General features: G+C 43.9%; 13 non-coding genes across 13 annotated transcripts; all 13 read right to left on the reverse strand.

Moving 5' to 3' along the window:
• Positions 1 to 7,708: 7,708 nt before the first annotated feature.
• On the reverse strand, positions 7,709 to 7,790 carry TRNAL-AAG. Its single transcript has one exon. It is a non-coding gene; the product is annotated as a tRNA-Leu (tRNA).
• Positions 7,791 to 8,370: 580 nt separating this feature from the next.
• Positions 8,371 to 8,451, reverse strand: TRNAL-UAG. The gene has a single exon. It is a non-coding gene; the product is annotated as a tRNA-Leu (tRNA).
• A 1,143-nt stretch (positions 8,452 to 9,594) lies between these two features.
• Positions 9,595 to 9,676, reverse strand: TRNAL-AAG. The gene has a single exon. It is a non-coding gene; the product is annotated as a tRNA-Leu (tRNA).
• A 580-nt stretch (positions 9,677 to 10,256) lies between these two features.
• TRNAL-UAG lies at positions 10,257 to 10,338 on the reverse strand. Its single transcript has one exon. It is a non-coding gene; the product is annotated as a tRNA-Leu (tRNA).
• Positions 10,339 to 11,481: 1,143 nt separating this feature from the next.
• On the reverse strand, positions 11,482 to 11,563 carry TRNAL-AAG. Its single transcript has one exon. It is a non-coding gene; the product is annotated as a tRNA-Leu (tRNA).
• A 7,898-nt stretch (positions 11,564 to 19,461) lies between these two features.
• On the reverse strand, positions 19,462 to 19,543 carry TRNAL-AAG. The gene has a single exon. It is a non-coding gene; the product is annotated as a tRNA-Leu (tRNA).
• Positions 19,544 to 20,123: 580 nt separating this feature from the next.
• Positions 20,124 to 20,205, reverse strand: TRNAL-UAG. Its single transcript has one exon. It is a non-coding gene; the product is annotated as a tRNA-Leu (tRNA).
• A 1,143-nt stretch (positions 20,206 to 21,348) lies between these two features.
• On the reverse strand, positions 21,349 to 21,430 carry TRNAL-AAG. The gene has a single exon. It is a non-coding gene; the product is annotated as a tRNA-Leu (tRNA).
• Positions 21,431 to 22,010: 580 nt separating this feature from the next.
• On the reverse strand, positions 22,011 to 22,092 carry TRNAL-UAG. The gene has a single exon. It is a non-coding gene; the product is annotated as a tRNA-Leu (tRNA).
• A 1,143-nt stretch (positions 22,093 to 23,235) lies between these two features.
• TRNAL-AAG lies at positions 23,236 to 23,317 on the reverse strand. Its single transcript has one exon. It is a non-coding gene; the product is annotated as a tRNA-Leu (tRNA).
• A 580-nt stretch (positions 23,318 to 23,897) lies between these two features.
• Positions 23,898 to 23,979, reverse strand: TRNAL-UAG. Its single transcript has one exon. It is a non-coding gene; the product is annotated as a tRNA-Leu (tRNA).
• Positions 23,980 to 25,122: 1,143 nt separating this feature from the next.
• On the reverse strand, positions 25,123 to 25,204 carry TRNAL-AAG. Its single transcript has one exon. It is a non-coding gene; the product is annotated as a tRNA-Leu (tRNA).
• Positions 25,205 to 25,784: 580 nt separating this feature from the next.
• Positions 25,785 to 25,866, reverse strand: TRNAL-UAG. Its single transcript has one exon. It is a non-coding gene; the product is annotated as a tRNA-Leu (tRNA).
• Positions 25,867 to 25,965: the final 99 nt, after the last annotated feature.

Here is a 25,965-nt window from a genome sequence, read left to right on the forward strand (position 1 = left end):
CATTCTGTCTCAACGCAGCCAAAGTAGCGCCACAGAACTTCCAGGAGTCAACTCATACCTTAATCCAGGTCTGGGAGGAGATCCCCCAGGACAACATCAGCCGTCTCATCAGGAGCATGCTCAGACATTGTTGGGAGTGCATGCAGACACTTAGGGCCTGATGGGATATATGTGACTCCATTTTGTCTCATTTAGCCACGTGTATTACATTTGGTTAGTGCACTACAAAACCTCCCTTCCCCCTATGGAATGTGAGACACTTCCTTAAACTGTTTCAGGAAATCCATACATGTTGAAAGTATGAACAGCCTTCTAGCCATAAAAGGACATCTGGCTCAAGTGTCTGCTAGCTTATGTGTATATACCTGATTGGTCAAATGCTGTTACTATGAGTCAGCTATGATGTTAATGCAGAGCTTATGTGTGACCATACTATTGGTCAAATACTAATGCTAACATATGATTGGATGTAAAGGAAGCTCAACCCCCTCTATTAAAACTGTTTGCCAGCTGTGAATAAACCAGAATGGATTGGAAATAGACATGTGTTCATGTGGTCTATCTTCTTCATTCTCCCGGTACCGGTAAGACTTAATTCAAGCTGGCCACTGAAATCATGTGTCAGGGACACACCGTTAGGCAAGAGAGTAAATTTTCCTTACAGATCTGGGGACTCAGTCCGGGATTGGGATGGTCAACTCTTCAGGTCTACCGTGAAAGACATCAATTTTTGTCCGCCTTTGACCTGGGAGCAATGACCAAAAATCCCATTCAAGTAAGTCGAACCATCTATTTATGATTTCAGTGGATTGCGATGTCTGGGACACGCAAATGTTGATTGTAAGCGGCTCATATCATTGAGTCCATATCGTTATAAAATGTTGATTGTAAGAGGCTCATTTGAGTCCGTATCGTTAAGAGATAGTGCACTATATAAGGATATCTGTTCCGGGAACAGAAGGATACAAGCTTGAATTAACTCTTATGTATATATAGTATAAGTATTTTAGAAGTATTAAGATTATCTGTCTGTGTGAGATGTTGGCCGGGTGGTAAGTTTACGGTCGCATCCCGCTTTGAAATCATTCTATTTCTATCACTGCCAACATGTAAACTTTGTTGCACGGTCTAGTCCCACAAATTATTTTCTAGTTAACACATGAGTAGACAATTGGGCAAGATGTGAGAATTGATAGTTAAAATGTGAAACAGAATGTTATGCCAGGCTGGCAGGATTGAAAAGCTGCAAAAAGCTGTTAGAAGCTTACAGACTGGTTACATCAGAGCTCCTGTGATTGTGAAGGGGGGCTATAGGGAGTGACAAGACACAGCAGAGTCAGGAAGTTAATTCATGGCAAGGGAAAAAGTGTCTCAGTGTTTGCAATTAGAAAGGGCTTGTGTTAAACGTTCAGAAATGAACTGGTTAAGTTTTGTTGCCCTAATGATCTGTGTGTGTTTAAATAGTGACGATTTATAGTCCCTGGAATTAGAGATTACAGCACTAAAAGATGGACAGTTAATGCATAAGTGTATTGATAGTTGAAGAGAGAAGTTGTTAAAGGATAATAATAGCCTGGTGCAAGCTGAGTAATGGTGAAAAAGTGTATATGGAAGTGACTGAGAGAACTTGAAGTTAGAGAAATGAAATGAGCAGCATTTCTTATTTCAAGATGGAGGATTTTGAATCCTATAGAGAACAAAGGTTGCCATGAAGCATCCCTCCCCCCCACCACATTCCAAAATGTCACTTGTAGTCCTACAAAAACTTCTTCCTGTCCTGTTTGAGATGTGTTTTCAGAGAGAACTCCCTCCCATCTCACCCCTCCCCTCTGCTCAGGAATTTCATATGGGGGTTGAGGGGGGAGGGGGGCTGCTAATTGTTGAATGCATCAGCAGAATGTGAAGATACTAACCTGTGTTATCTATAAGATATTCCAGACAGGGCTCCAGTATTGGATTAGATCTTTCCCAATTGTATGTTCCGATGGTTTAAAATGTGCCTGCAGTGATGATGCTAATTAGAAGTGTCCACTCGTATCAATCTAAGGTTGCACCCAATAAGTTCTTATTCAGATGCGAGTAAAAGTTTGAGGAACATGTGGTACAGCTGAACGTCTTGATGTATTGCTTTACTTCCCCTGTTTGAACACTTCTGAAATAAGAGACGCAAGACAAGAGGAAATAGAAAGGGTAGTTATATAGAATAAGTGGCATGTGTGTAACACTAAAAAAAAAAAAAAAAAAAAAAAAACGACATGGCATATAAGATGATTTGTTAATTTTAACAAAATGACTGTATGATTAACATGTATATTGTTTTACAGCGACAGACCATCAGCAATTGCTGTGTTTGCCTGTGCTGCAAGTTTTGGGATGTAACAAAGAGATTGTGTGATTGGGTGAAAGATACATGATTCAGTGGAATGTGAATGGGTGTGGCTCTGAGTTGTATGTACGTAGCAGAGCTGTGTGTGTAATTCATATTTTATGTATAAGGGCGTGGTTATGAGCTGGTTTGTGAAGATGAGTACATGAAAATGTATATGAATGCGTATGGAATACGGTATTTGTTTTTAAATATGCGCATTAAGAATTTTATTTTATTTTCTTGGAAGTTTTTTTTTTTTTTTTTATTGGTACCAACAGCATTGATCAAGCTGTACATTTTTATTTCAATGAAAAGTTTTTATGGGCCCTTTGTGTGTTCATGTCTGTATTGTCAGATCTGTTTGTTTCAATGTTTGCAGTTACATGTTACATGTTCAGTGTTGTGCTTAACATTAGAGCTCTGCTCGTATGGACAGCTAAGATACTAATGGCAGAACAGAAGACAGACCAAAGCGTCCACCAAAAGGGGTGAATTAGGTGACTCAGAGTGTCAGGAAGGAAATGTGAGCCCTCTATGGGAATAAATGGGGTACTGACAAGGACATACAGAACAGATTCCTTACCAGTAGAAACCATGGACAGGGAATACATCATGTCATGTATTTAGCATTATACTAGATTACCCAGTCAGCCTATTAGGGAGAGATTTGTTCATTAGGCTTAACTTGCAGGTATCAGCAAAGAATCAGGACATAAGAGTACACTCAGGTCTCATTCCAGTCTCTACACCAGTGCCACTGATTCTTGCAAACATACAGGACCACCCAGAATAACATTAACCTTGCATTATGGTCCTCAAATGAATATGACACAGGATTCATAGATTGCACACCTTACAAAGCTACTGTGAAACCAGGTGTCATCTCAGTGTTCCAGAAACAATACCTGCTGTTAAAAGAGAAACTTGATGGACTTAGGCCAATGATAAAGGAATTCCTACAAAAGGGAATCCTGGCAGAGGTGATTTCACCCTACAGCACGCCCGTGAATCCAGTGACAAAGGCAGATGGTGCTGCCCGCTTTGTACAGGATTTAAGGGCCATCAACAACATCATTGTGCCTATAGCCCCTGTTGTACCTGATGTCACTTAATTATTATCTGCCATTCCAGCAGACGCTGTTTGGTTCAGTGTGATAGATCTGAAAAATGCTTTCTTTTCTATCCCAGTTGATAAGATAACCAGACTACTTTTTGCTTTTTCCTTTGACAGACGCCAACTGACCTGGTGCAGAGATGCCCCAGGGATATGCTGATTCACCTGTAGTGTACAGCATAGTCCTCCGAGCGATGTTAGAGTCATGGTACATCCCCCCAAGGTTCTGTGCTGCTGCAATATGTCGATGATTTATTACTGTGTAGCATGTCAGCGGAGGCCAGCATTCAGGATGGTTTATCACTGTTATAATGGTTGTCAGGATGTGGTCACAAAGTGACACTTAAGCAAATGCAATGGTGTAAAATGCAGGTTGAATACTTGGGCTTTGTCCTCACAAAAGGGGAACGGAGAATCAGCACAGAAAGAGTCCAGTCTATTGCGGGTTTGGTCGCCCCGCACACCAAGAAAGAAATGTTATCTTTCCTTGGTATGATAAACGGTAGACAATGGATTACTGATTGCTCCCACTATTGACAATGTTTTGAGGCAAGCCACTCTGGATGGAAATCCAGATTTGATTAAATGGTCTTCTGAAATGTACAATGCATTTGATTATCTGAAATGTTCGCTCATGTCGAGTCCAGGGCTGGGCCTCCCTGACTATAATATGCCCTTCCACATGTTTGCACGCCAAAATTGTAAAACCATGGCGGGTGTACTGACACAAGAAAACGGAGGCAAGTTGCGTCCTTGTGTGTTTTTCTCAAAGGTAATGCCCACCTCTGTTCAAGGGATGTCGGCATGTCTGCGTTCTCTTGCAGCCTGTGCTATGATGGTAGAGTCGGCAAATTCTTTCACAATGTGACATTACACCATTTTGCACACCACTCATGATGTTGTAGGCCTACTCAAGGACATCCGCACTCAACACAGCAGGCAGCTGAGCTTATTGCACTCACTAGGACATGTATTCTACATGCTGATAGACCTGTCACCATTCATACTGAGAGTAGGTACACACATGGGGTAGTGTGGGACCATGGTATGATCTGGCAGAGGAGAGGATTCACGGCAGCAGATGGTAAGGATCATGTCTCACAGGGCAATGCGCTGGCAGTTAAGATGGCGAAATGAGTTGCCAAAAGCAACCTCACAGGTTTGTATAACCATTGGGAGATGCCATGTTTGGCATCTCCAACCCCTGAGATGCTGCAAATACTTACTGATCTTCAGTGGTATGTCACTGAACAGGAACAGCAGGACTGGTGTTATCCAGTATTGCAGAAAAATCCTGAGATAGGATTAGTCTGCGAAGAGGGGAAGTTATGCATTCCCCCAACACAGTGCTTCCATCTTAAGTAGCACATTTCCACAGAGTAGGACATAAACAGCATTGAGATACTCATGGGTAGGCCTTTCCCCACACCATGGGCAAGACGCCCCCTGGTGGTGCAGGAAGGGGACTTGGACCTGATCAGAGAGAAGTACTAATCTGATCAAAGTCCTCAGTAAAACTGAAGAAAAAGTGGCTTGTAAGTCTCCTTCTCTTTCACAGGAATCAACCCGTCCATTCCGGATAGGCAACCAGGTGATGATCAAGATCTTAAAGAAGGGAAAGGAACCAGGAAGTTTCACCTACGAACAACCCACCGAGGTAGTCGTGATCACCAGAACAGCGGTCCTCACTGAACAATCGCCCACGTGGATCCACGCCACAAGGATTAAGTTGGTGAAGAAAAGAGAGGTACTAACGGGGGCAGACAGCCCTGACCTCCAACGAGGCCCAGAGGTACTAACGGAGGCAGACAGCCTTGACCTCGAAGAAGATACAGAAGGGGTACTAACGGAGGCAGACAGCCTTGACCCCCAACAAGATGACGCAGTCGGGAAATTCCTTGAGATGGCTGAGATGTAGTGCCTTAATAATTGTAATTTTGTGTCTCCTACTTACTGTCCCATGGCTGTGGAACAGACAGATATACCTGGAAACAGAATGAAGAGGGGAAGACAGTCTATGCAAGACAAAGGAGAACTTATGGCTGTACCTGGCCAAAACTCTGAACTTAACTGACTTTTGTCTCCAAACCACTTTATCGGCATCTAACATTTTGGAGACATGTCTGGTAGCGGTCCCCACCCCAGTAGATGTATGGACGGAGCTACTACGTTCCCAATGGAATGACGCAGATATGGAGGATCATGATGTTAAATATGGATATGTAAATCCTTATCATGCTTGTTATGACTGTCCTACATATGAGAATCTGCAGAGTAATATGATAGAAGTAATTACAGGTCTTGTCACAGCAGCAGAAATATGTTATAACTTCACCTGTGATGAGACACTATTGCCTCCCTGCATACAAGCAAAAATGCAGAATAAGATTAAGCCAAATATTTGTGATAGAGATTTAGGTAATTGTAAAAAGATAATATCAGGAAAGAATATGCAATGTAATATTACTAAAACAGTACCATCCCTAGACAAACATGTACCTCTACCAGCAGGATGGGTATTGGCCTGTGGGAATACTAGTTACACATACATACCGGCCAATATAACAGAGGGACCCTGTACAATAGCCAGGTTGACATTAGCAATGATACCACTATTCCCAGCAATGCAGACACGACTCACGAGAGACACTTCTCTACAGTTACCAGAAAATTGTGATTATAATGTGAATCTCCTCTCTAGATCAGAATATATGAGTTTAGGAATATCCTTGATAGGAGTACCAGGGTTGGCCATATATAACCACAGGACAATATCAAAACTTGCCTGTTTTATGGTAAAACAGATAAATGTCACTAGTGCAGTTCTGCAAGATATGCTGCTGGATATACAATCGTATGAAAAGGCTATCTTGCAGAATAGGGCAACTATTGACTATTTATTGTTCCAACATGGTGTAGGATGCTCAGCGTTCGCAGGGATGTGTTGTTTCAATTTATTAGATCACTCCTGTGGAATAAAAGATAAAATAGGCCAATTAGAGGAGATGAGAAAACATATAAAACAAGATGTTGACCAAGGTTGGTGGGACTGGCCTTTTTGGCTGAATATCTGACTTTGGTCAAATAAGATATGTTTTAGGAGTGGCACTCGCCGTGGTCGCTGCAATAGTTTGTCTCTGCGGTTGCCTGCAGTGTGCGCCCTCCCTTCTTGTCATATGTAAAAAATGTGGCCGAAAGAGGGGTACACTCAACATTCCTCTATACTCCGGTAGAGGTAGAAGAGGTAAACCCAACCTCAACAAAGCCTGAGGATTATACTCCTGAAGGGTATATGGAATACCTAAAGGCTTATAAGCAAACCAAGGAAGAGCAGAGAAAGAACCATATAGTATATATATATATAAGGTTCTAAGAGGGGATTTGAAGGGATATATGTGACTCCATTTTGTCTCATTTAGCCACGTGTATTACATTTGGTTAGTGCACTACAAAACCTCCCTTCCCCCTATGGAATGTGAGACACTTCCTTAAACTGTTTCAGGAAATCCATACATGTTGAAAGTATGAACAGCCTTCTAGCCATAAAAGGACATCTGGCTCAAGTGTCTGCTAGCTTATGTGTATATACCTGATTGGTCAAATGCTGTTACTATGAGTCAGCTATGATGTTAATGCAGAGCTTATGTGTGACCATAATATTGGTCAAATACTAATGCTAACATATGATTGGATGTAAAGGAAGCTCAACCCCCTCTATTAAAACTGTTTGCCAGCTGTGAATAAACCAGAATGGATTGGAAATAGACATGTGTTCATGTGGTCTATCTTCTTCATTCTCCCGGTACCGGTAAGACTTAATTCAAGCTGGCCACTGAAATCATGTGTCAGGGACACACCGTTAGGCAAGAGAGTAAATTTTCCTTACAGGGCCCATAGACACTACTGAGTCACATTATGAGTTGCTGTGATGAAATTAACGCAATTTGGAACCGCCTGTGATTTGAATTTTTTTACTTTGATTTTTGGGGTGATTTGGAACCCAGCCTTCCATGGGTTGATGAGTTTGCTTTCCACTGACCATCAGTACGTGACTTTGTTCTCAACCAATTACACAATTTATACCAGTAAAGACTTTCAACTTGAAGCTTTTATTCATGGAGATCCCATGTGTGATTTAAGCGTTCCCTTAATTTAGTTTTTTTTTAGCGGTGGATAAGCAAAACCCGTAAACTACCTCCGAGAAGATATTCAAAAGAACACAAGGATGGCAGCAGTGGGATTCGAACCCACGCCCCCGAAGAGACTGGAGCCTTAATCCAGCACCTTAGACCGCTCGGCCATGCTACCACAATTCAACCATGTCGAGGACCCCATTTGAAAAGAAGCACAATCTATTCCGCAGTTGAAATGAATGTTTAACTTCGGCGGCAGAGAACTACAAATACCTTCCTCCAGTCTGAAAGGAACCAAAGTCCAGTCATTTCAACAGCGCCACCTTGCTACTGCTTAACAAAGCATTATTACGCATCTTTTTCAGACTTGGAAACCATTCACCCTGACGTGCGTCAAATGCCAACACAGCTACCGCATTAAGAGGAAGAGGGCTTATTCTGTGACCAAAGCTTCAGGAAGTATCACCTAGAACAGGAATGTCCAATCTGCGGCCCTCCAGCTGTTAAAAAGCTACAACTCCCAGCATTCTCAGACAGCTGTAGGCTGTCCAGGAACGATGGAAGTTGTCATTTTGCAACAGCTGGAGGGCCACAGATTGGGCATCATCCCTGACCTAGAACACACCTTCCTGCAATTTTATACATCTTCAGGAGAGTGTCATCAGGGCTACCTATGCGTTTCACAAGAACGTTGATCTGAAAAGACGTGGGATTATCTGTCATTAACATTTCAAGATCTGCCAAACTTCAAAAACTGGCAGCAGTGGGATTCGAACCCACGCCTCCGAGAGACTGGAGCCTAAATCCAGCGCCTTAGACCGCTCGGCCATGCTACCAACGAGACGCCAGGCCATCAAACTTCCTTGGAGGAAGTGAGATACATCTGAACGCCTATGTTTTAATTGAGATAAAGCTCCAGTCATTAACCACCAGGACAAAGTAGGGATTTTCGCAACTGTCTTTTCATAAACCTCATCTGACCGGAAAACGACACACATATTCATGTGATGGCAGGAAAGATTTCAAGAGCATGCTCCTTAAATTACACTGCTACAAAAAAAGTTAAGGGAACACTTAAGCATCACGGTATAACCCCCAAGTCACTTAAACTTCAGGAATATCAATCTGTCCAGTTAGGAAGCATAAGCCATTAGGGATCCATTTCACCTGCTTTAGTGCAAATGAAAGTGACAACAGGTGCGCACTGGAGAGGCAACAGCAAGACAAGTTCCGAAAAGGGAATGTTTTTTTGCTGGTGGTGGCCACAGACAATTACTCTCTCCCTGACTGCTGTTAGGTACCGGGATGAAATCCTCAGAGCCACTGTCAGACCTTACGTTGGTGCAGCGGGTCCTGGGTGCCAGCTGCTGCAGGACAATGCCCAGCCGCATGGGGCCAAAGTGTGTAGGCAGTTCCTGGATGCTGAAGGCATTGATAACAGCGACGGGCCCTCACGTTTCCCTGAATCCAGTTGAGACGCTCTGGAACATTCTGTCTCAACGCAGCCAAAGTAGCGCCACAGAACTTCCAGGAGTCAACTCATACCTTAATCCAGGTCTGGGAGGAGATCCCCCAGGACAACATCAGCCGTCTCATCAGGAGCATGCTCAGACATTGTTGGGAGTGCATACAGACACTTAGGGCCCATAGACACTACTGAGTCACATTATGAGTTGCTGTGATGAAATTCACGCAATTTGGAACCGCCTGTGATTTGAATTTTTTTACTTTGATTTTTGGGGTGATTTGGAACCCAGCCTTCCATGGGTTGATGAGTTTGCTTTCCACTGACCATCAGTACGTGACTTTGTTCTCAACCAATTACACAATTTATACCAGTAAAGACTTTCAACTTGAAGCTTTTATTCATGGAGATCCCATGTGTGATTTAAGCGTTCCCTTAATTTAGTTTTTTTTTAGCGGTGGATAAGCAAAACCCGTAAACTACCTCCGAGAAGATATTCAAAAGAACACAAGGATGGCAGCAGTGGGATTCGAACCCACGCCCCCGAAGAGACTGGAGCCTTAATCCAGCACCTTAGACCGCTCGGCCATGCTACCACAATTCAACCATGTCGAGGACCCCATTTGAAAAGAAGCACAATCTATTCCGCAGTTGAAATGAATGTTTAACTTCGGCGGCAGAGAACTACAAATACCTTCCTCCAGTCTGAAAGGAACAAAAGTCCAGTCATTTCAACAGCGCCACCTTGCTACTGCTTAACAAAGCATTATTACGCATCTTTTTCAGACTTGGAAACCATTCACCCTGACGTGCGTCAAATGCCAACACAGCTACCGCATTAAGAGGAAGAGGGCTTATTCTGTGACCAAAGCTTCAGGAAGTATCACCTAGAACAGGAATGTCCAATCTGCGGCCCTCCAGCTGTTAAAAAGCTACAACTCCCAGCATTCTCAGACAGCTGTAGGCTGTCCAGGAACGATGGAAGTTGTCATTTTGCAACAGCTGGAGGGCCACAGATTGGGCATCATCCCTGACCTAGAACACACCTTCCTGCAATTTTATACGTCTTCAGGAGAGTGTCATCAGGGCTACCTATGCGTTTCACAAGAACGTTGATCTGAAAAGACGTGGGATTATCTGTCATTAACATTTCAAGATCTGCCAAACTTCAAAAACTGGCAGCAGTGGGATTCGAACCCACGCCTCCGAAGAGACTGGAGCCTAAATCCAGCGCCTTAGACCGCTCGGCCATGCTACCAACGAGACGCCAGGCCATCAAACTTCCTTGGAGGAAGTGAGATACATCTGAACGCCTATGTTTTAATTGAGATAAAGCTCCAGTCATTAACCACCAGGACAAAGTAGGGATTCTCGCAACTGTCTTTTCTTAAACCTCATCTGACCGGAAAACGACACACATATTCATGTGATGGCAGGAAAGATTTCAAGAGCATGCTCCTTAAATTACACTGCTACAAAAAAAGTTAAGGGAACACTTAAGCATCACGGTATAACCCCCAAGTCACTTAAACTTCAGGAATATCAATCTGTCCAGTTAGGAAGCATAAGCCATTAGGGATCCATTTCACCTGCTTTAGTGCAAATGAAAGTGACAACAGGTGCGCACTGGAGAGGCAACAGCAAGACAAGTTCCGAAAAGGGAATGTTTTTTTGCTGGTGGTGGCCACAGACAATTACTCTCTCCCTGACTGCTGTTAGGTACCGGGATGAAATCCTCAGAGCCACTGTCAGACCTTACGTTGGTGCAGCGGGTCCTGGGTGCCAGCTGCTGCAGGACAATGCCCAGCCGCATGGGGCCAAAGTGTGTAGGCAGTTCCTGGATGGTGAAGGCATTGATAACAGCGACGGGCCCTCACGTTTCCCTGAATCCAGTTGAGACGCTCTGGAACATTCTGTCTCAACGCAGCCAAAGTAGCGCCACAGAACTTCCAGGAGTCAACTCATACCTTAATCCAGGTCTGGGAGGAGATCCCCCAGGACAACATCAGCCGTCTCATCAGGAGCATGCTCAGACATTGTTGGGAGTGCATACAGACACTTAGGGCCCATAGACACTACTGAGTCACATTATGAGTTGCTGTGATGAAATTCACGCAATTTGGAACCGCCTGTGATTTGAATTTTTTTACTTTGATTTTTGGGGTGATTTGGAACCCAGCCTTCCATGGGTTGATGAGTTTGCTTTCCACTGACCATCAGTACGTGACTTTGTTCTCAACCAATTACACAATTTATACCAGTAAAGACTTTCAACTTGAAGCTTTTATTCATGGAGATCCCATGTGTGATTTAAGCGTTCCCTTAATTTAGTTTTTTTTTAGCGGTGGATAAGCAAAACCCGTAAACTACCTCCGAGAAGATATTCAAAAGAACACAAGGATGGCAGCAGTGGGATTCGAACCCACGCCCCCGAAGAGACTGGAGCCTTAATCCAGCGCCTTAGACCGCTCGGCCATGCTACCACAATTCAACCATGTCGAGGACCCCATTTGAAAAGAAGCACAATCTATAGACCTTACGTTGGTGCAGCGGGTCCTGGGTGCCAGCTGCTGCAGGACAATGCCCAGCCGCATGGGGCCAAAGTGTGTAGGCAGTTCCTGGATGGTGAAGGCATTGATAACAGCGACGGGCCCTCACGTTTCCCTGAATCCAGTTGAGACGCTCTGGAACATTCTGTCTCAACGCAGCCAAAGTAGCGCCACAGAACTTCCAGGAGTCAACTCATACCTTAATCCAGGTCTGGGAGGAGATCCCCCAGGACAACATCAGCCGTCTCATCAGGAGCATGCTCAGACATTGTTGGGAGTGCATGCAGACACTTAGGGCCTGATGGGATATATGTGACTCCATTTTGTCTCATTTAGCCACGTGTATTACATTTGGTTAGTGCACTACAAAACCTCCCTTCCCCCTATGGAATGTGAGACACTTCCTTAAACTGTTTCAGGAAATCCATACATGTTGAAAGTATGAACAGCCTTCTAGCCATAAAAGGACATCTGGCTCAAGTGTCTGCTAGCTTATGTGTATATACCTGATTGGTCAAATGCTGTTACTATGAGTCAGCTATGATGTTAATGCAGAGCTTATGTGTGACCATACTATTGGTCAAATACTAATGCTAACATATGATTGGATGTAAAGGAAGCTCAACCCCCTCTATTAAAACTGTTTGCCAGCTGTGAATAAACCAGAATGGATTGGAAATAGACATGTGTTCATGTGGTCTATCTTCTTCATTCTCCCGGTACCGGTAAGACTTAATTCAAGCTCGCCACTGAAATCACCGTTAGGCAAGAGAGTAAATTTTCCTTACAGATCTGGGGACTCAGTCCGGGATTGGGATGGTCAACTCTTCAGGTCTACCGTGAAAGACATCAATTTTTGTCCGCCTTGGACCTGGGAGCAATGACCAAAAATCCCATTCAAGTAAGTCGAACCATCTATTTATGATTTCAGTGGATTGCGATGTCTGGGACACGCAAATGTTGATTGTAAGCGGCTCATATCATTGAGTCCATATCGTTATAAAATGTTGATTGTAAGAGGCTCATTTGAGTCCGTATCGTTAAGAGATAGTGCACTATATAAGGATATCTGTTCCGGGAACAGAAGGATACAAGCTTGAATTAACTCTTATGTATATATAGTATAAGTATTTTAGAAGTATTAAGATTATCTGTCTGTGTGAGATGTTGGCCGGGTGGTAAGTTTACGGTCGCATCCCGCTTTGAAATCATTCTATTTCTATCACTGCCAACATGTAAACTTTGTTGCACGGTCTAGTCCCACAAATTATTTTCTAGTTAACACATGAGTAGACAATTGGGCAAGATGTGAGAATTGATAGTTAAAATGTGAAACAGAATGTTATGCCAGGCTGGCAGGATTGAAAAGCTTCAAAAAGCTGTTAGAAGCTTACAGACTGGTTACATCAGAGCTCCTGTGATTGTGAAGGGGGGCTATAGGGAGTGACAAGACACAGCAGAGTCAGGAAGTTAATTCATGGCAAGGGAAAAAGTGTCTCAGTGTTTGCAATTAGAAAGGGCTTGTGTTAAACGTTCAGAAATGAACTGGTTAAGTTTTGTTGCCCTAATGATCTGTGTGTGTTTAAATAGTGACGATTTATAGTCCCTGGAATTAGAGATTACAGCACTAAAAGATGGACAGTTAATGCATAAGTGTATTGATAGTTGAAGAGAGAAGTTGTTAAAGGATAATAATAGCCTGGTGCAAGCTGAGTAATGGTGAAAAAGTGTATATGGAAGTGACTGAGAGAACTTGAAGTTAGAGAAATGAAATGAGCAGCATTTCTTATTTCAAGATGGAGGATTTTGAATCCTATAGAGAACAAAGGTTGCCATGAAGCATCCCTCCCCCCCACCACATTCCAAAATGTCACTTGTAGTCCTACAAAAACTTCTTCCTGTCCTGTTTGAGATGTGTTTTCAGAGAGAACTCCCTCCCATCTCACCCCTCCCCTCTGCTCAGGAATTTCATATGGGGGTTGAGGGGGGAGGGGGGCTGCTAATTGTTGAATGCATCAGCAGAATGTGAAGATACTAACCTGTGTTATCTATAAGATATTCCAGACAGGGCTCCAGTATTGGATTAGATCTTTCCCAATTGTATGTTCCGATGGTTTAAAATGTGCCTGCAGTGATGATGCTAATTAGAAGTGTCCACTCGTATCAATCTAAGGTTGCACCCAATAAGTTCTTATTCAGATGCGAGTAAAAGTTTGAGGAACATGTGGTACAGCTGAACGTCTTGATGTATTGCTTTACTTCCCCTGTTTGAACACTTCTGAAATAAGAGACGCAAGACAAGAGGAAATAGAAAGGGTAGTTATATAGAATAAGTGGCATGTGTGTAACACTAAAAAAAAACAAAAAAAAAAAAACGACATGGCATATAAGATGATTTGTTAATTTTAACAAAATGACTGTATGATTAACATGTATATTGTTTTACAGCGACAGACCATCAGCAATTGCTGTGTTTGCCTGTGCTGCAAGTTTTGGGATGTAACAAAGAGATTGTGTGATTGGGTGAAAGATACATGATTCAGTGGAATGTGAATGGGTGTGGCTCTGAGTTGTATGTACGTAGCAGAGCTGTGTGTGTAATTCATATTTTATGTATAAGGGCGTGGTTATGAGCTGGTTTGTGAAGATGAGTACATGAAAATGTATATGAATGCGTATGGAATACGGTATTTGTTTTTAAATATGCGCATTAAGAATTTTATTTTATTTTCTTGGAAGTTTTTTTGTTTTTTTTTATTGGTACCAACAGCATTGATCAAGCTGTACATTTTTATTTCAATGAAAAGTTTTTATGGGCCCTTTGTGTGTTCATGTCTGTATTGTCAGATCTGTTTGTTTCAATGTTTGCAGTTACATGTTACATGTTCAGTGTTGTGCTTAACATTAGAGCTCTGCTCGTATGGACAGCTAAGATACTAATGGCAGAACAGAAGACAGACCAAAGCGTCCACCAAAAGGGGTGAATTAGGTGACTCAGAGTGTCAGGAAGGAAATGTGAGCCCTCTATGGGAATAAATGGGGTACTGACAAGGACATACAGAACAGATTCCTTACCAGTAGAAACCATGGACAGGGAATACATCATGTCATGTATTTAGCATTATACTAGATTACCCAGTCAGCCTATTAGGGAGAGATTTGTTCATTAGGCTTAACTTGCAGGTATCAGCAAAGAATCAGGACATAAGAGTACACTCAGGTCTCATTCCAGTCTCTACACCAGTGCCACTGATTCTTGCAAACATACAGGACCACCCAGAATAACATTAACCTTGCATTATGGTCCTCAAATGAATATGACACAGGATTCATAGATTGCACACCTTACAAAGCTACTGTGAAACCAGGTGTCATCTCAGTGTTCCAGAAACAATACCTGCTGTTAAAAGAGAAACTTGATGGACTTAGGCCAATGATAAAGGAATTCCTACAAAAGGGAATCCTGGCAGAGGTGATTTCACCCTACAGCACGCCCGTGAATCCAGTGACAAAGGCAGATGGTGCTGCCCGCTTTGTACAGGATTTAAGGGCCATCAACAACATCATTGTGCCTATAGCCCCTGTTGTACCTGATGTCACTTAATTATTATCTGCCATTCCAGCAGACGCTGTTTGGTTCAGTGTGATAGATCTGAAAAATGCTTTCTTTTCTATCCCAGTTGATAAGATAACCAGACTACTTTTTGCTTTTTCCTTTGACAGACGCCAACTGACCTGGTGCAGAGATGCCCCAGGGATATGCTGATTCACCTGTAGTGTACAGCATAGTCCTCCGAGCGATGTTAGAGTCATGGTACATCCCCCCAAGGTTCTGTGCTGCTGCAATATGTCGATGATTTATTACTGTGTAGCATGTCAGCGGAGGCCAGCATTCAGGATGGTTTATCACTGTTATAATGGTTGTCAGGATGTGGTCACAAAGTGACACTTAAGCAAATGCAATGGTGTAAAATGCAGGTTGAATACTTGGGCTTTGTCCTCACAAAAGGTGAACGGAGAATCAGCACAGAAAGAGTCCAGTCTATTGCGGGTTTGGTCGCCCCGCACACCAAGAAAGAAATGTTATCTTTCCTTGGTATGATAAACGGTAGACAATGGATTACTGATTGCTCCCACTATTGACAATGTTTTGAGGCAAGCCACTCTGGATGGAAATCCAGATTTGATTAAATGGTCTTCTGAAATGTACAATGCATTTGATTATCTGAAATGTTCGCTCATGTCGAGTCCAGGGCTGGGCCTCCCTGACTATAATATGCCCTTCCACATGTTTGCACGCCAAAATTGTAAAACCATGGCGGGTGTACTGACACAAGAAAACGGAGGCAAGTTGCGTCCTTGTGTGTTTTTCTCAAAGGTAATGCCCACCTCTGTTCAAGGGATGTCGGCATGTCTGCGTTCTCTTGCAGCCTGTGCTATGATGGTAGAGTCGGCAAATTCTTTCACAATGTGACATTACACCATTTTGCACACCACTCATGATGTTGTAGGCCTACTCAAGGACATCCGCACTCAACACAGCAGGCAGCTGAGCTTATTGCACTCACTAGGACATGTATTCTACATGCTGATAGACCTGTCACCATTCATACTGAGAGTAGGTACACACATGGGGTAGTGTGGGACCATGGTATGATCTGGCAGAGGAGAGGATTCACGGCAGCAGATGGTAAGGATCATGTCTCACAGGGCAATGCGCTGGCAGTTAAGATGGCGAAATGAGTTGCCAAAAGCAACCTCACAGGTTTGTATAACCATTGGGAGATGCCATGTTTGGCATCTCCAACCCCTGAGATGCTGCAAATACTTACTGATCTTCAGTGGTATGTCACTGAACAGGAACAGCAGGACTGGTGTTATCCAGTATTGCAGAAAAATCCTGAGATAGGATTAGTCTGCGAAGAGGGGAAGTTATGCATTCCCCCAACACAGTGCTTCCATCTTAAGTAGCACATTTCCACAGAGTAGGACATAAACAGCATTGAGATACTCATGGGTAGGCCTTTCCCCACACCATGGGCAAGACGCCCCCTGGTGGTGCAGGAAGGGGACTTGGACCTGATCAGAGAGAAGTACTAATCTGATCAAAGTCCTCAGTAAAACTGAAGAAAAAGTGGCTTGTAAGTCTCCTTCTCTTTCACAGGAATCAACCCGTCCATTCCGGATAGGCAACCAGGTGATGATCAAGATCTTAAAGAAGGGAAAGGAACCAGGAAGTTTCACCTACGAACAACCCACCGAGGTAGTCGTGATCACCAGAACAGCGGTCCTCACTGAACAATCGCCCACGTGGATCCCCGCCACAAGGATTAAGTTGGTGAAGAAAAGAGAGGTACTAACGGGGGCAGACAGCCCTGACCTCCAACGAGGCCCAGAGGTACTAACGGAGGCAGACAGCCTTGACCTCGAAGAAGATACAGAAGGGGTACTAACGGAGGCAGACAGCCTTGACCCCCAACAAGATGACGCAGTCGGGAAATTCCTTGAGATGGCTGAGATGTAGTGCCTTAATAATTGTAATTTTGTGTCTCCTACTTACTGTCCCATGGCTGTGGAACAGACAGATATACCTGGAAACAGAATGAAGAGGGGAAGACAGTCTATGCAAGACAAAGGAGAACTTATGGCTGTACCTGGCCAAAACTCTGAACTTAACTGACTTTTGTCTCCAAACCACTTTATCGGCATCTAACATTTTGGAGACATGTCTGGTAGCGGTCCCCACCCCAGTAGATGTATGGACGGAGCTACTACGTTCCCAATGGAATGACGCAGATATGGAGGATCATGATGTTAAATATGGATATGTAAATCCTTATCATGCTTGTTATGACTGTCCTACATATGAGAATCTGCAGAGTAATATGATAGAAGTAATTACAGGTCTTGTCACAGCAGCAGAAATATGTTATAACTTCACCTGTGATGAGACACTATTGCCTCCCTGCATACAAGCAAAAATGCAGAATAAGATTAAGCCAAATATTTGTGATAGAGATTTAGGTAATTGTAAAAAGATAATATCAGGAAAGAATATGCAATGTAATATTACTAAAACAGTACCATCCCTAGACAAACATGTACCTCTACCAGCAGGATGGGTATTGGCCTGTGGGAATACTAGTTACACATACATACCGGCCAATATAACAGAGGGACCCTGTACAATAGCCAGGTTGACATTAGCAATGATACCACTATTCCCAGCAATGCAGACACGACTCACGAGAGACACTTCTCTACAGTTACCAGAAAATTGTGATTATAATGTGAATCTCCTCTCTAGATCAGAATATATGAGTTTAGGAATATCCTTGATAGGAGTACCAGGGTTGGCCATATATAACCACAGGACAATATCAAAACTTGCCTGTTTTATGGTAAAACAGATAAATGTCACTAGTGCAGTTCTGCAAGATATGCTGCTGGATATACAATCGTATGAAAAGGCTATCTTGCAGAATAGGGCAACTATTGACTATTTATTGTTCCAACATGGTGTAGGATGCTCAGCGTTCGCAGGGATGTGTTGTTTCAATTTATTAGATCACTCCTGTGGAATAAAAGATAAAATAGGCCAATTAGAGGAGATGAGAAAACATATAAAACAAGATGTTGACCAAGGTTGGTGGGACTGGCCTTTTTGGCTGAATATCTGACTTTGGTCAAATAAGATATGTTTTAGGAGTGGCACTCGCCGTGGTCGCTGCAATAGTTTGTCTCTGCGGTTGCCTGCAGTGTGCGCCCTCCCTTCTTGTCATATGTAAAAAATGTGGCCGAAAGAGGGGTACACTCAACATTCCTCTATACTCCGGTAGAGGTAGAAGAGGTAAACCCAACCTCAACAAAGCCTGAGGATTATACTCCTGAAGGGTATATGGAATACCTAAAGGCTTATAAGCAAACCAAGGAAGAGCAGAGAAAGAACCATATAGTATATATATATATAAGGTTCTAAGAGGGGATTTGAAGGGATATATGTGACTCCATTTTGTCTCATTTAGCCACGTGTATTACATTTGGTTAGTGCACTACAAAACCTCCCTTCCCCCTATGGAATGTGAGACACTTCCTTAAACTGTTTCAGGAAATCCATACATGTTGAAAGTATGAACAGCCTTCTAGCCATAAAAGGACATCTGGCTCAAGTGTCTGCTAGCTTATGTGTATATACCTGATTGGTCAAATGCTGTTACTATGAGTCAGCTATGATGTTAATGCAGAGCTTATGTGTGACCATACTATTGGTCAAATACTAATGCTAACATATGATTGGATGTAAAGGAAGCTCAACCCCCTCTATTAAAACTGTTTGCCAGCTGTGAATAAACCAGAATGGATTGGAAATAGACATGTGTTCATGTGGTCTATCTTCTTCATTCTCCCGGTACCGGTAAGACTTAATTCAAGCTGGCCACTGAAATCATGTGTCAGGGACACACCGTTAGGCAAGAGAGTAAATTTTCCTTACAGGGCCCATAGACACTACTGAGTCACATTATGAGTTGCTGTGATGAAATTCACGCAATTTGGAACCGCCTGTGATTTGAATTTTTTTACTTTGATTTTTGGGGTGATTTGGAACCCAGCCTTCCATGGGTTGATGAGTTTGCTTTCCACTGACCATCAGTACGTGACTTTGTTCTCAACCAATTACACAATTTATACCAGTAAAGACTTTCAACTTGAAGCTTTTATTCATGGAGATCCCATGTGTGATTTAAGCGTTCCCTTAATTTAGTTTTTTTTTAGCGGTGGATAAGCAAAACCCGTAAACTACCTCCGAGAAGATATTCAAAAGAACACAAGGATGGCAGCAGTGGGATTCGAACCCACGCCCCCGAAGAGACTGGAGCCTTAATCCAGCGCCTTAGACCGCTCGGCCATGCTACCACAATTCAACCATGTCGAGGACCCCATTTGAAAAGAAGCACAATCTATTCCGCAGTTGAAATGAATGTTTAACTTCGGCGGCAGAGAACTACAAATACCTTCCTCCAGTCTGAAAGGAACCAAAGTCCAGTCATTTCAACAGCGCCACCTTGCTACTGCTTAACAAAGCATTATTACGCATCTTTTTCAGACTTGGAAACCATTCACCCTGACGTGCGTCAAATGCCAACACAGCTACCGCATTAAGAGGAAGAGGGCTTATTCTGTGACCAAAGCTTCAGGAAGTATCACCTAGAACAGGAATGTCCAATCTGCGGCCCTCCAGCTGTTAAAAAGCTACAACTCCCAGCATTCTCAGACAGCTGTAGGCTGTCCAGGAACGATGGAAGTTGTCATTTTGCAACAGCTGGAGGGCCACAGATTGGGCATCATCCCTGACCTAGAACACACCTTCCTGCAATTTTATACGTCTTCAGGAGAGTGTCATCAGGGCTACCTATGCGTTTCACAAGAACGTTGATCTGAAAAGACGTGGGATTATCTGTCATTAACATTTCAAGATCTGCCAAACTTCAAAAACTGGCAGCAGTGGGATTCGAACCCACGCCTCCGAAGAGACTGGAGCCTAAATCCAGCGCCTTAGACCGCTCGGCCATGCTACCAACGAGACGCCAGGCCATCAAACTTCCTTGGAGGAAGTGAGATACATCTGAACGCCTATGTTTTAATTGAGATAAAGCTCCAGTCATTAACCACCAGGACAAAGTAGGGATTCTCGCAACTGTCTTTTCTTAAACCTCATCTGACCGGAAAACGACACACATATTCATGTGATGGCAGGAAAGATTTCAAGAGCATGCTCCTTAAATTACACTGCTACAAAAAAAGTTAAGGGAACACTTAAGCATCACGGTATAACCCCCAAGTCACTTAAACTTCAGGAATATCAATCTGTCCAGTTAGGAAGCATAAGCCATTAGGGATCCATTTCACCTGCTTTAGTGCAAATGAAAGTGACAACAGGTGCGCACTGGAGAGGCAACAGCAAGACAAGTTCCGAAAAGGGAATGTTTTTTTGCTGGTGGTGGCCACAGACAATTACTCTCTCCCTGACTGCTGTTAGGTACCGGGATGAAATCCTCAGAGCCACTGTCAGACCTTACGTTGGTGCAGCGGGTCCTGGGTGCCAGCTGCTGCAGGACAATGCCCAGCCGCATGGGGCCAAAGTGTGTAGGCAGTTCCTGGATGGTGAAGGCATTGATAACAGCGACGGGCCCTCACGTTTCCCTGAATCCAGTTGAGACGCTCTGGAACATTCTGTCTCAACGCAGCCAAAGTAGCGCCACAGAACTTCCAGGAGTCAACTCATACCTTAATCCAGGTCTGGGAGGAGATCCCCCAGGACAACATCAGCCGTCTCATCAGGAGCATGCTCAGACATTGTTGGGAGTGCATGCAGACACTTAGGGCCCATAGACACTACTGAGTCACATTATGAGTTGCTGTGATGAAATTCACGCAATTTGGAACCGCCTGTGATTTGAATTTTTTTACTTTGATTTTTGGGGTGATTTGGAACCCAGCCTTCCATGGGTTGATGAGTTTGCTTTCCACTGACCATCAGTACGTGACTTTGTTCTCAACCAATTACACAATTTATACCAGTAAAGACTTTCAACTTGAAGCTTTTATTCATGGAGATCCCATGTGTGATTTAAGCGTTCCCTTAATTTAGTTTTTTTTTAGCGGTGGATAAGCAAAACCCGTAAACTACCTCCGAGAAGATATTCAAAAGAACACAAGGATGGCAGCAGTGGGATTCGAACCCACGCCCCCGAAGAGACTGGAGCCTTAATCCAGCGCCTTAGACCGCTCGGCCATGCTACCACAATTCAACCATGTCGAGGACCCCATTTGAAAAGAAGCACAATCTATTCCGCAGTTGAAATGAATGTTTAACTTCGGCGGCAGAGAACTACAAATACCTTCCTCCAGTCTGAAAGGAACCAAAGTCCAGTCATTTCAACAGCGCCACCTTGCTACTGCTTAACAAAGCATTATTACGCATCTTTTTCAGACTTGGAAACCATTCACCCTGACGTGCGTCAAATGCCAACACAGCTACCGCATTAAGAGGAAGAGGGCTTATTCTGTGACCAAAGCTTCAGGAAGTATCACCTAGAACAGGAATGTCCAATCTGCGGCCCTCCAGCTGTTAAAAAGCTACAACTCCCAGCATTCTCAGACAGCTGTAGGCTGTCCAGGAACGATGGAAGTTGTCATTTTGCAACAGCTGGAGGGCCACAGATTGGGCATCATCCCTGACCTAGAACACACCTTCCTGCAATTTTATACGTCTTCAGGAGAGTGTCATCAGGGCTACCTATGCGTTTCACAAGAACGTTGATCTGAAAAGACGTGGGATTATCTGTCATTAACATTTCAAGATCTGCCAAACTTCAAAAACTGGCAGCAGTGGGATTCGAACCCACGCCTCCGAAGAGACTGGAGCCTAAATCCAGCGCCTTAGACCGCTCGGCCATGCTACCAACGAGACGCCAGGCCATCAAACTTCCTTGGAGGAAGTGAGATACATCTGAACGCCTATGTTTTAATTGAGATAAAGCTCCAGTCATTAACCACCAGGACAAAGTAGGGATTCTCGCAACTGTCTTTTCATAAACCTCATCTGACCGGAAAACGACACACATATTCATGTGATGGCAGGAAAGATTTCAAGAGCATGCTCCTTAAATTACACTGCTACAAAAAAAGTTAAGGGAACACTTAAGCATCACGGTATAACCCCCAAGTCACTTAAACTTCAGGAATATCAATCTGTCCAGTTAGGAAGCATAAGCCATTAGGGATCCATTTCACCTGCTTTAGTGCAAATGAAAGTGACAACAGGTGCGCACTGGAGAGGCAACAGCAAGACAAGTTCCGAAAAGGGAATGTTTTTTTGCTGGTGGTGGCCACAGACAATTACTCTCTCCCTGACTGCTGTTAGGTACCGGGATGAAATCCTCAGAGTCACTGTCAGACCTTACGTTGGTGCAGCGGGTCCTGGGTGCCAGCTGCTGCAGGACAATGCCCAGCCGCATGGGGCCAAAGTGTGTAGGCAGTTCCTGGATGGTGAAGGCATTGATAACAGCGACGGGCCCTCACGTTTCCCTGAATCCAGTTGAGACGCTCTGGAACATTCTGTCTCAACGCAGCCAAAGTAGCGCCACAGAACTTCCAGGAGTCAACTCATACCTTAATCCAGGTCTGGGAGGAGATCCCCCAGGACAACATCAGCCGTCTCATCAGGAGCATGCTCAGACATTGTTGGGAGTGCATGCAGACACTTAGGGCCCATAGACACTACTGAGTCACATTATGAGTTGCTGTGATGAAATTCACGCAATTTGGAACCGCCTGTGATTTGAATTTTTTTACTTTGATTTTTGGGGTGATTTGGAACCCAGCCTTCCATGGGTTGATGAGTTTGCTTTCCACTGACCATCAGTACGTGACTTTGTTCTCAACCAATTACACAATTTATACCAGTAAAGACTTTCAACTTGAAGCTTTTATTCATGGAGATCCCATGTGTGATTTAAGCGTTCCCTTAATTTAGTTTTTTTTTAGCGGTGGATAAGCAAAACCCGTAAACTACCTCCGAGAAGATATTCAAAAGAACACAAGGATGGCAGCAGTGGGATTCGAACCCACGCCCCCGAAGAGACTGGAGCCTTAATCCAGCACCTTAGACCGCTCGGCCATGCTACCACAATTCAACCATGTTGAGGACCCCATTTGAAAAGAAGCACAATCTATTCCGCAGTTGAAATGAATGTTTAACTTCGGCGGCAGAGAACTACAAATACCTTCCTCCAGTCTGAAAGGAACCAAAGTCCAGTCATTTCAACAGCGCCACCTTGCTACTGCTTAACAAAGCATTATTACGCATCTTTTTCAGACTTGGAAACCATTCACCCTGACGTGCGTCAAATGCCAACACAGCTACCGCATTAAGAGGAAGAGGGCTTATTCTGTGACCAAAGCTTCAGGAAGTATCACCTAGAACAGGAATGTCCAATCTGCGGCCCTCCAGCTGTTAAAAAGCTACAACTCCCAGCATTCTCAGACAGCTGTAGGCTGTCCAGGAACGATGGAAGTTGTCATTTTGCAACAGCTGGAGGGCCACAGATTGGGCATCATCCCTGACCTAGAACACACCTTCCTGCAATTTTATACGTCTTCAGGAGAGTGTCATCAGGGCTACCTATGCGTTTCACAAGAACGTTGATCTGAAAAGACGTGGGATTATCTGTCATTAACATTTCAAGATCTGCCAAACTTCAAAAACTGGCAGCAGTGGGATTCGAACCCACGCCTCCAAAGAGACTGGAGCCTAAATCCAGCGCCTTAGACCGCTCGGCCATGCTACCAACGAGACGCCAGGCCATCAAACTTCCTTGGAGGAAGTGAGATACATCTGAACGCCTATGTTTTAATTGAGATAAAGCTCCAGTCATTAACCACCAGGACAAAGTAGGGATTCTCGCAACTGTCTTTTCATAAACCTCATCTGACCGGAAAACGACACACATATTCATGTGATGGCAGGAAAGATTTCAAGAGCATGCTCCTTAAATTACACTGCTACAAAAAAAGTTAAGGGAACACTTAAGCATCACGGTATAACCCCCAAGTCACTTAAACTTCAGGAATATCAATCTGTCCAGTTAGGAAGCATAAGCCATTAGGGATCCATTTCACCTGCTTTAGTGCAAATGAAAGTGACAACAGGTGCGCACTGGAGAGGCAACAGCAAGACAAGTTCCGAAAAGGGAATGTTTTTTTGCTGGTGGTGGCCACAGACAATTACTCTCTCCCTGACTGCTGTTAGGTACCGGGATGAAATCCTCAGAGCCACTGTCAGACCTTACGTTGGTGCAGCGGGTCCTGGGTGCCAGCTGCTGCAGGACAATGCCCAGCCGCATGGGGCCAAAGTGTGTAGGCAGTTCCTGGATGGTGAAGGCATTGATAACAGCGACGGGCCCTCACGTTTCCCTGAATCCAGTTGAGACGCTCTGGAACATTCTGTCTCAACGCAGCCAAAGTAGCGCCACAGAACTTCCAGGAGTCAACTCATACCTTAATCCAGGTCTGGGAGGAGATCCCCCAGGACAACATCAGCCGTCTCATCAGGAGCATGCTCAGACATTGTTGGGAGTGCATACAGACACTTAGGGCCCATAGACACTACTGAGTCACATTATGAGTTGCTGTGATGAAATTCACGCAATTTGGAACCGCCTGTGATTTGAATTTTTTTACTTTGATTTTTGGGGTGATTTGGAACCCAGCCTTCCATGGGTTGATGAGTTTGCTTTCCACTGACCATCAGTACGTGACTTTGTTCTCAACCAATTACACAATTTATACCAGTAAAGACTTTCAACTTGAAGCTTTTATTCATGGAGATCCCATGTGTGATTTAAGCGTTCCCTTAATTTAGTTTTTTTTTAGCGGTGGATAAGCAAAACCCGTAAACTACCTCCGAGAAGATATTCAAAAGAACACAAGGATGGCAGCAGTGGGATTCGAACCCACGCCCCCGAAGAGACTGGAGCCTTAATCCAGCGCCTTAGACCGCTCGGCCATGCTACCACAATTCAACCATGTCGAGGACCCCATTTGAAAAGAAGCACAATCTATTCCGCAGTTGAAATGAATGTTTAACTTCGGCGGCAGAGAACTACAAATACCTTCCTCCAGTCTGAAAGGAACCAAAGTCCAGTCATTTCAACAGCGCCACCTTGCTACTGCTTAACAAAGCATTATTACGCATCTTTTTCAGACTTGGAAACCATTCACCCTGACGTGCGTCAAATGCCAACACAGCTACCGCATTAAGAGGAAGAGGGCTTATTCTGTGACCAAAGCTTCAGGAAGTATCACCTAGAACAGGAATGTCTAATCTGCGGCCCTCCAGCTGTTAAAAAGCTACAACTCCCAGCATTCTCAGACAGCTGTAGGCTGTCCAGGAACGATGGAAGTTGTCATTTTGCAACAGCTGGAGGGCCACAGATTGGGCATCATCCCTGACCTAGAACACACCTTCCTGCAATTTTATACGTCTTCAGGAGAGTGTCATCAGGGCTACCTATGCGTTTCACAAGAACGTTGATCTGAAAAGACGTGGGATTATCTGTCATTAACATTTCAAGATCTGCCAAACTTCAAAAACTGGCAGCAGTGGGATTCGAACCCACGCCTCCGAAGAGACTGGAGCCTAAATCCAGCGCCTTAGACCGCTCGGCCATGCTACCAACGAGACGCCAGGCCATCAAACTTCCTTGGAGGAAGTGAGATACATCTGAACGCCTATGTTTTAATTGAGATAAAGCTCCAGTCATTAACCACCAGGA

Source organism: Bufo bufo, chromosome 6, assembly GCF_905171765.1.
Source record: "Bufo bufo chromosome 6, aBufBuf1.1, whole genome shotgun sequence".
In the NCBI taxonomy this organism is placed as follows: domain Eukaryota; kingdom Metazoa; phylum Chordata; class Amphibia; order Anura; family Bufonidae; genus Bufo; species Bufo bufo.